Below are 11,244 nucleotides of genomic sequence, written 5' to 3'. Positions count from 1 at the left end.
AGAAAGACAAAATATGTTCAAAGTTGAAAAAGAGAGATATAAATTTAAAGCATATATCTTTTTGTTTGTGATTAAAACAGAACAAAAAACAGAAATAATAGTAAATTATATTTGTCACGCTCACAACAATCCTTTTTTATGCAACAAGAGGCCTAATACTATATTTTTTACGTTTACGTTTGTTTCTTCATCTTGGTAACTCCCGTATTCTGTTTTGATGCATTTTTTTGCGCTATTGACTTTTTATTTATTGCATTTTATTCGGTGTTCTTCATTTTATTTGGTGTTTTTTTGTCGGACACTGTATGTATATACATACAGTGTCCGACGAAAAAAGAAGGCTTAGATATAGACATGCAAGAGAACTCAACTAAATTTCTACAACTGATATAGAAAAAAATAAACAAAAAATTTTTATTTGGTGCATTTATTCTTAAATAAGAAAAAAAACAAGAAAAAAATACGAAAATTTGAGAATTTTTATTGAAATAACGAAATAGACCAAACTAATACTTTGTGGTGAAGCCACGGCTTTTGATCGCTGCCTTGCACCGACGAGGCATACTCTCAACAAGTGATTGTAAAAGTTCCCCAGAAATGTTCTTCCATTGATTTTGAAGAATTTGAAACAAATCTTCTTCATTTTTTGGAGCTCTTGTCTTGATTCCATGATCCAATATACTCCAGAGATTCTTGATAGGGTTCAGATCAGAACTTTGAGCTGGCCAAGAAAGAACCACTAATTTTTTGTTCTTCAAATAGTTTTTCACATTTGTTTGTACATTTTTCTGCCCATAATACCAGAAATTTTATACAAACGACCAACACCCGATGAACTAAAACATCCCCATAAATTCACTTTTTTATCGCGTTTTACTGTTGGCTGTGTTACTAATGGATTGTAACGTTCATTATATGTAACCGCCAAACACGTGACCGTCCACTGAAGCGCAAACAAAATGGTGACTCATCACTCCATAAAATATTTTTCCATTGTTTGATTGTCCAATTCTGATATTGCTTTGCCCATTGAACTTGCAGAGATGGTGACAGACAAGGTAACTTACAGAGATAGTGCAAATTTTAAATTTTGTAATATTGATACTGGTATTATTTAAGAATGTTTTTCAAAAAATTACAATGATAGGAACCTGGGAACAACATACACCTGAGAAATTGGAACCCACTGTCCCAAATGAGTAAGGAAGAAAAAGTAAACTTATTTTTTTTTGCATCATCTTAAAATAGATCAAAAATTCATCCAAAAAATTCATTTATCAAAAAAAAATTCTTATTGTATAAAAAATGGCGACCTAGAAAAGTTTGAAACCCCCTCTATTTGAGGAGGTTGTCAACTTTACGAGTTAATAACTTTTGAACGTTAAAATAGAGATTTTTTGCCATCATTGTGCTATCAAGTGCTATCATTGCCCCTTTTCCTAAAAAATTTTGGACTTTAGGGCCCTAATTTGAGGATAATATTGTTCCCAAACTATGATCACTATGATTTTTTTAAACATATTTGTATAAGTGTTAAAATACATACCTTGAGGTTACTTTACTTAAACAATAAAAAATCTTGAAATTGATCTTTTAGTATATATTCAATTGTTTTTCAATTAGAGAATGGTTTAAAAGACGCAAATTAATATTTCCATTTTCAATCAATAATAGCTTCTAAAAGATAAATATTACACATAAATATTATAACATATTTAACTTTTAAGCAAAACTTTTTATAGAAGTTATGTCTGGAGTTGTACGTAATTGTGACTTTAAGCAGGCTTTGCGGATAGTCTTTAAGGCTACTAAAACTTTGTATCCACTCCCCCAAAACTGTTTGAAACCATAATGAACAGATCCAGAGGCCTGTTCAGACCAAAAAACCCAATCCTTTATTTGGATTGGAATTTTATATAAGTAAAAGAAATTCACATGTAAGCTTGATAAGAGGGAGCACTTTTGGTGACACTCGTAAACAAAAATTAAAATAAGCATCTTTGTTTCGTTAATGGTTGACTCATACTCAGTTAACAAACTAGAACCAAGACATGTAACTTTAACAGATTAGAAATGATATGTTCATCTTTTTCCAGTTTGGAAGATTATATTAATTCCTCTAACACGAGAATAGCAGTTTCGAACATTATCCATCTTTAAATTGACAACCATGACGCTTAAGCCTTTAAAAACCTAAAATTTGGTTCCACTGGTTTGCCGATAAAGTGGTATCCCTAGATTGCAAATATTTTTCAAGATTATCATAAGTTCTGTTTGTATTTCTACAAAGTAAATAAAGTTCCACTGGAGCTAGGATTTCAATAACTTTTACGTCATCAGGCAGATGGAAGGTTAACACAATTAATGTAAGATGCAGCTGAAAGCTTGGATTTTTTTTTACATCTATAGGTGGTTAAGCATTAGCTAATGAACGGATACTTCCTAGAGTTCTGAGCTTACCGTGGTTTTCAAAATCTTGCATTTTTTTTTCGCTAATGTTACACCAAGGGCAAGGATGTGTTGCTGCTGCACTTTCAATTCCAAAAAATATATTGACCGATTTCATATCAAAAGCACAAAAGTATTTTAAACTATTTGATTTTAAAATTGTAATAATTTCCTCAAGATTACTTTTTCTCAAAAACTATTTTAACGTTTCAAAATTATTCTTTTATAATTCAAATATTTTATACAAATTTCTTAATTTCAAGTTTGAAATATTAAATCAAAAATAAAAAGTTTGCTCTACCTTTGTCAAGTTCTTCTGTTAAGTTTCTTCTTCTTGTTGGTAGAGTGCAAAGGTGGGGTAATCCTCTTCCAATGACAACCTACAACTTTTACTTTTTTTTTTACAAGTCATGATGTCTTTACTGCTCCCAACTTGATTCTTCCTCTATTTTCAGATGTTGATCCTGGAGTAATTTTAGTTCGAGCAATTTTACAAATGTCACAAACACAGAATAACTTATTTCTGGTAGGTATACTTCCTTTGATTTTTGTTAAATGTTACACTTCCGTCTTTAACTTTTGTCACTCCTGATCCTTTTGAAAAACAAATTAGGCAGACTAAGGCTCTATTATCTTTATGAAAGCTTTTAATGTTTAGCATCTTAAAACGATATGAGCAATACTAATCAATATTACAAGTTTTTTTATGAACTACTGCAGCAGATAAAAAATCACAAGGAAGTATACAAAACAGAGGAATGTTGTTTATACATTTGACCTGTACTGAAAACGTTTTCTTACCGTAATTAATGTATTGTTTAAAATTTTCCATTAAGTATTTATTTGGAAAGGGGGCAATAATAGCACTTAAAAAAAAATTCTACCATTATAAAATCGACTAAAAGTCATCCGTAAAATTCTCATTTAGTAAAAACTATTTTAATGTTCTAAAGTTAAGACCCCGTAAAGTTGACAACCCCCTCAAATAAAAAAAAATGAAGAAATGTTTGAAACCCCCTAAAATAGAGGGGGTTTTAAATTTTCCTTCTTTTTTTTAAATAAATTAATTTTTCCGATAAATTTTAATCTAATTTAGGATACTGCAAAAAAAAAAGTTTTTTTTTCTTCTTTCCACATGTGGGACAGTGGGTCCCAATTTTTCAGGTGTATATTGTTCCCAGGCTCCTACCACTTTAATTTTTTTGTAAAAAATTCTTATTTGATACCATGGTCAATATTACTAAGTTTAAAATTTGCACCATCTTCGGAAGTTACCTATTTTGAACACCAAAAATCCATGATTTGCCCGCTTAAGCCCTTTTTGATGTAAAAGATGTCGACAGAATATTTTCAAAATTCAGATAATAGTTATTCAAAGTATCGCGATTTCGAAAATGCAAACCGTTTTTGGTGGACATTTTTTTTCAAATAAATTATTTCCGCTTGGGTGTGAGGCACACAGTGCAGTGTATATATACAGACTGACTATAGGGATATTAAACAAAATTTATTTTATCTGTTAGCCTGTTGTTTTTTGAGAACGAAAATTAAATTATATATAAGCAATTTTAGTTTTTAATAATATTTCAAATTAAATCGCTTTCAAAATACATGATTTAAATTAGTTTTTGTTAATTTTTGTTCTAAATAATTTAAGTTTAAGTTTTTTTTCTTATGTGCAAATAGACTGCATATTATTATAGACTATAATAAGATAGTCTATTTGCAAGTGATTGTGAATAGACTCACCCATAAGATGGAAAAATCGTTATATAAAAAGAAAAAAGCATTCAATCTTCATAGAAATATACAAGTATTTAAAAGTATTTAAAGTTAAAATTAAAATTTGATATAAATGTAGAACTTTGGATATGGCTGATAACTATTTTTTATTTATAAAATCATTCAATATTATAACCAATGAGAAAAATAACAAAAATGAAAAGTTTATTCTAATTGGTTGATCACTAAAAAAGGAAGAGAAAACTAATTTGCATACGAAAACTTATTAAAAAAAAAAGATGCATCTATTGCTCAATATTAAAAATTATTTTATTGATTATTGACCAAAGTAATTGAGGAAGTAATCACATAGATAATTATTGACCAAAGTAATTGAGGAAGCAAGCACATAGATAATTATTGACCAAAGTAATTGAGGAAGTAAGCACATAGATAATTATTGACCAAAGTAATCGAGGAAGTAAGCACATAGATAATTATTGACCAAAGTAATTGAGGAAGTAAGCACATAGATAATTATTGACCAAAGTAATCGAGGAAGTAAGCACATAGATAGTTATTTATTATTTTAATAACAATCGATCGACGTAGGCAGAATATTACTTTTTTCAACTTTTATAAAATACTTTCCTATATTGAGGAGAACATCGTCTGATTCAGACTGTCCTCCTTTATTTTTTTGTCTATTTTTAGCGCTCCATTAATCTTTATTTAGGTTTTTCTTTGATAGTGAATTTTTTCATAGTCCAGTTAGTGAAACTTTAGCCAAATTTTAGGTTAGTCATATTTATTTTTAGGAAACATATTAAGTGATTAATTATAATTTAATTGTTACTAAAAAAAAAATACTCAAGTTTTTTACTTTACATACATTCTACAAAAGTAATTTTTTTTCGCTTTAAATAAAAATAATTTAAATCATCAATTATAAAATTTATTATTAATTAAATTTAAAAAGCTTAAATAATCAAACCTTCTATATTTTAGTTGTTTTTGTGCGTCTAACCATCAAGTTAGATCGCAAAAAAAAAAAAAAAAAAAAATGTAATTTAGTACTTGCGGTTTATAGTATACAATAAAATCGAATTTAAAAAAACAAAGCGCATTCAGTAAACTAAATGCGCTTTGCTTTTTTAGATTCAATTTTATTGTTATTGTTATATATATATATATATATATATATATATATATATATATATATATATATATATATATATATATATATATATATATATATATATATATATATATATATATAAAAGTTTCGAGTTGACAAAGTAAAACAATGTATTGGTTTTTGGCTAAAAAAATTATTGTAGTAAAAAAAATTTTGCGGCCGTGGCGCAGTGGTTAGAACGCTTGCTTAATAAGCAGGAGATCCAGGTTCGAAACGAGCTCTGGACATATTTTCGCGTCACGGTAAGGAAGGAGGCGTGAACTTCCTGGTTGAAATGCATTTCCGCGGTGTTCTGTGACAAGACCGTTAGGACTTCTTGGGGCACCTAAAAAAAAATATATATATATATATATTCTTTTATGTGTATTTGTGTGTGAGTGTTTAAGTCTAGTCAGGGGTTTTTCTCAAAATCTGTTTACCTAAATTGTTTTACATTTTACAAGTCATGGAAACTTAATTCCTTTGGTGGATCGAAAAACATTTCATACTCATACTTTTTTAATTTTAATTCATCTCATTAAGGCAATGAAAGCCACTACAGTTGAGGAGGCTGCTTTAATTGTGGTTGCAACCCTCTCTCAACTCTATAAATCACGAACCTTGAGAATTAAGTTGAGCGCGGTACTACCAGGAACGTGGTGGGGATCGAACTTGGAACTTCTTGCTTATACCCCAAAAGTGAGAAGTTCCAGACGCACCACTACCGCATAATTCATTCATAAAGTAAATATTATTAACATCAGAAATGATTATAAATCTTGGGTCAAAACGGTAAACGGTTTTTCCGTAAAAAAAAAAGTTTTTGTTTGTAATGTTTGGTAATACAAAGAGGCAGTACAATATCACTTTAGAACAAGCATTTTTAAAACATACTTTTACTATATATGTTTTTTTATCTCTAATAAGTATACCTATTAGAGATAAAAACTTATATGTCATTTTAATGACATATAAGTTTCTTATGACATATAAGTTTATAAATTAAAAATCCAATGTAGTAATTTTAAATTTATGTTGTAATACTACTTTAACTTGCTTTTCAACAGTTTATTTGTTTTACTCAGGTCATCCATAAATAAGAGATACCACACTCTCAACAGTACCACACTTATTTTATCTAAACAAGCAATTGTTGGTTGCTAATTCTAAGCAATTCATAAAGTCGTGCAATATTCAATATCTCTTTCATTTACATAACCAAGAACAATAACTTTTTTGTGCAGTCTTTTAACAAAAAACTCTTAAAAAATAAAAGTTATAGCAACATAAGCACTTTGAGGTCTTAGCAACCAGAAAAAAATTCATAGCAAAATGAGCATGTAGAGGTATGCTCCTAAACTTATCAATTTTAAAGCAAAAGGCTTTACAGAACTCAGGTCTTATCGAATAGGTTTACATTACGGATGACTTAGAGCCAAAGCAGCCTATACAACGAAAATGTTGAAATGAGATAATTTGACGCAAAGTTTAAATGTCTTTGACAAAAAGCACTTAACCGAAAAAATTAAAAGTAGTTGCAGTTCAGTGCACTTAATAATTTTAATTATAGTATTTTGGTGTTTGCAAAGAAACACTTCATAAATCATAATATTAACTAACTTTTAATATTAACTAATTTTTTTCAACTTTGTTGTATAGGCTGGTTTGGCGCTAAACCATCCATATGTTAAAGAAAGCCACGCTAGGTTAATAAATACAATAAACCGAGCAGTTTCAAAACATATTTAATAGACAACACTTTTCTTTAAAATTTACTAATAAAGTTGAAAACGAACGTCCTTTAGAAAAAGTGAGAAACCCGTGCCCCCTCGCCTCCCCTTCCCCACTCCGGTGGCGTTGTCCATGTTAATTTTATTTGTTAATAATAAAGACAAATATGGGTTAAAAGCGTACGAATAACGCCCTAACCAATATTTAAATCAAAACTCAAAAAATTTTAGAAGCGGTATTTAAACGTTATATCCACAAAACTTACGATATATGCAGCCCCTATAACATTTTAAAGTTACGTAACGTCTTAATCGGTTACAATTGGTAACAAGGTTACATTCTCTAACTTTTAATTAAATATTAAGTAAATAAACTTGATAATGCAGTAAATGTTTGTTTTATATTGCCGTATTGCTAAAAATCATCTTTTATTTTATTTTTATTGTAAAATAGCTTCGTCTCAATTGGTTACTTTGTCACGAAAAAAAAAAAATTCTCAATTCGCAACGTTACTTCTCAATTAGTTTTCTTTTTAACTTTATAAAGTGTAACCAAATAAGATGTAACGTAACGATACTAAATATCGATTCGAGATGTAACTAAACTACGTGACGTAAATGGATTTTTTTAACGTAACATTATGTCTTATTTGGTTACACTCTAACAAGTATCAAGATTGACGTAAGGTAACGTAAAATAAATTAAATTTGTGACGCGTTAAATTCGCGAGTTAATTTTTAATTACTACGTAACATTACGTGCATACAGGTTACAGTAAAAATCATATATATAAGGAATTAGATTGCTTGTGGGTTAGTTTTTTTTTAAAACACTTTTTTTATTACAATGGTCTGGACAAATGTATTTAGGGCATTTACAATATTGTTAATTCAACAAATTTGTTTAATACTGTAATTCATTTATGAGTTATGGTATTCAACGATGCATTTGTCAAGACATAAGTAACTAAAAAAAGTTTAGAAAAATATTTTTTTGTTAAAAACTCAAATCGCAAAGTTGCAATTAGTTAATTGCAACTTCGCGAATCAAAAAGTTGTTTTCGTGACAAATTTGTTATAATAAAAAATTAGAACTAATTTTTTGTATATTGTTAAAAGTTTAAAAAAATATCAGGGGTCAATTATAAAAGAAAGAAGACACTAAACTAAAAAAAAGGTAGGTACGTTAAAAGCGTTGGTTCTTTTATTGAGGTGGAGGGTACTAAAAAAAGCGTATATCAAAATTATAAAAGAAGACACTAAACTAAAAAAAAGGTAGGTACGTTAAAAGCGTAGGTTCTTTTATTGAAGTGGAGGGTACTAAAAAGGGGGAGGGGAAGAAAGTAAAATAAATGCGAGCGTACTTAATGAACGACTCGAATACACAATAATCTAAAAATTAATGGTCCAATTTCTTTTTTAGATTATTGTGTGTATTTCGTATTTGTTATTTAAAATAAAATAAAGTTTCGCAAAATTTAGTCAAAAAAATAAAACTTTATTGCGTATTTGCTCATAGTTATTTTTTCCTAAATCTTTTTTTTTTAACTTAAACAACATTTATGAAAAAACCGGAATACATAACAAATTTAAAAAAAAATTTGGGTCATTATCACATAAGAAATTTTGTTTTCAGAAAATATTGAGATTTACCTTGCGCTCAAAGTCAATTAATTTGGGGACAATTTTGGGGCATTTTTCGAGGTGTTTTGCCGCTAAATTTATTTTGTTTTTCAAAAAAAGTTTTACTGTTGTGCTAATGTGATTTCAATAATTATATAATTAGATAAATATTTTTTTTTATCGATTCTATTCCTTTAAAGATGTAGATTTTATTTTTATATTTTAATGATTCTCTGTAGCTAAGATCGCAAAAACGCATTAACGTCCATAAGGTGGCAGAGGCGCTCGGGGATCAATTAAAACGAATGCCAATGCATGCGAAACGCGCAGTAATCAAGGCAGAAGCCAGACTAATAGGCATACCTAGTCAGGCACCAAAGAAGGCTAGTATTGCACCTGAATCTATTGGTAATGATAATTCTGACAGTAACGCCTTAGATGATATTTGCAACGATGATATTTCGTTTACCAAAGACAGTAATTAGAGGCGAAATGTACACAGATTATATTAATACTATGTTAACTATTTTTTTCGTTATAATAAACTTCTGAATTACATGCTTTTTTCTGATCGGCATCAATAAATTTCATATGAAATTTGAAATATATATGATGAGGGAGGAGGGTAATCAGGTGCGATCGATCCCCCTTTATTTGCAAATTCTCTTTATTTCAAACAACTTTTAAATGTAAAATTAAGAAAAATTTATATTTACTTTTATAATCTGCCTTTTTTCTAAAAATTTTCCACGTTACGGGTCCGTATATATATATATATATATATATATATATATATATATATATATATATATATATATATATATATATATATATATATATATATATATATATATATATATATATATATATATGTATATATATATACATAACTCATAAACGACTTATTATTAATGTTTGTTACAATATCGTAAATCTAAATACGTTTTATATAAATAAAACCTTATTAAATTTTTTTTATCTAACTAGTGCAACATTTCTTTTGTTTTTATTATCCCACAATCAAAAATGTGTTTATAATGCCAATTTTGACAATCTATTGCATTCTGCATGTTAAATAATGTGTATTACGGTAAGCTTTAGTTTCAATCAATTTATTTATGAATTTTTATTAATTATGATGGTTGTTGTTTCAAGTTTTAGTGTGATTTCTATTGTTGTAAAAGTATTTGTTTACCCACTACACTGTAGACGATGGTTTCTGTTGTTTAGTCTGAACTGTTTCGGCTATAAGTGTAAGCTGAGAAGAAAATGTAAACCATTAATAAATTATGCAATCGCATACAAAAATTCAAAATGTCGCAAATTGAAAGTCGCCGTAGGTGACCATGATCACACCTTATTTGGTCTAAATGTTACGTATTTATACGTTATACGTAAAATCTCGGTTACGTAAAAATTACATTTTTGCACTTAACGTTACGTTACCATGTTATGTATTGTTACGTAAAATATTACGTCTCGGTTACGTAATAATAACGGACATTTTGCACATATTGTTACGTAACAATGTTACGTGTCGTTACGTAAATTCTTTCGTCTCGGTTACGTAAAAATGACGGACATTTTGCACGTAACGTAACGAATCTCGTTTACGTTACAATACGTAATGTAACCTGAAAATGTTATAGGGGCAGCTAACCTCATTTGCAAGCTGAAGTGTACTTTCTAGTTAACATATTCAAAGAAAATGATTATAACAAACGAAAGTTTGAAAATATTGTTATAAAACGATTGGCAATCTAAAATTAAGTACCATCAAATTTATAATGACTTTCCATTTGTCGCTCTATTTTAATGAACTTTTATCATTTAACCTCTTACTATCACTAAAACTTAGAAAAGTAATTAGAAAAAACTACAGAACTGCTTTTATTTTTAATCTAAACTTAAGAACATTACTAACGTCTAAAAACAAACTAGAGCTACAAAACAACAACCATACAACTGAGCTATAAAACATACAGGAGAAACAAAATTGTAAATTAAACAAGTTACTATGGATGCATGGGGTTGGAGGTAAGAAAGTTTGTTAGGGAGGTTTGGAAAGCATTGGAAATACAAAACTCTTGCGATCTACTATACGACCTCTTTACACGCAATAGAAACGCGTCGTCCGAGGGACGTCCAGACGTTCGTAAGACGTCTGACGGACGTCCCCTGGACGACGTGTGCCCACTGGGCGCCCAGCAAAGCCCAAACCTAAAGTTTAACTTATCGCTGGTATTAAAAAAAAACCACAAAGTTTTTTTTATCAGTTATTGATCGCAACGCGATCAAACTTCAAAAAAGCTAAATTCACGTGCCTTAAAAGACGAGAGATTTTAGATTTTTTATTAAGAAAACATTTGTACTTTATGTTTAATATATTGAAACTAATTTTTTTGATGCTAAATAAATTAAACAAACTTAAATAATGGTACAATTACAAATGTTACATCCTTGATTTATGTTTCCAATACGGATAAAAATAAAAACTATATTTTCATAAACCAAATTTTCAAATAATACTCTGTTTCAGACAAT

The sequence above is a fragment of the Hydra vulgaris genome, chromosome 07 (assembly GCF_038396675.1).
Source record: "Hydra vulgaris chromosome 07, alternate assembly HydraT2T_AEP".
Lineage (NCBI taxonomy): Eukaryota > Metazoa > Cnidaria > Hydrozoa > Anthoathecata > Hydridae > Hydra > Hydra vulgaris.
Note: the sequence above shows the minus strand (reverse complement) of the source record.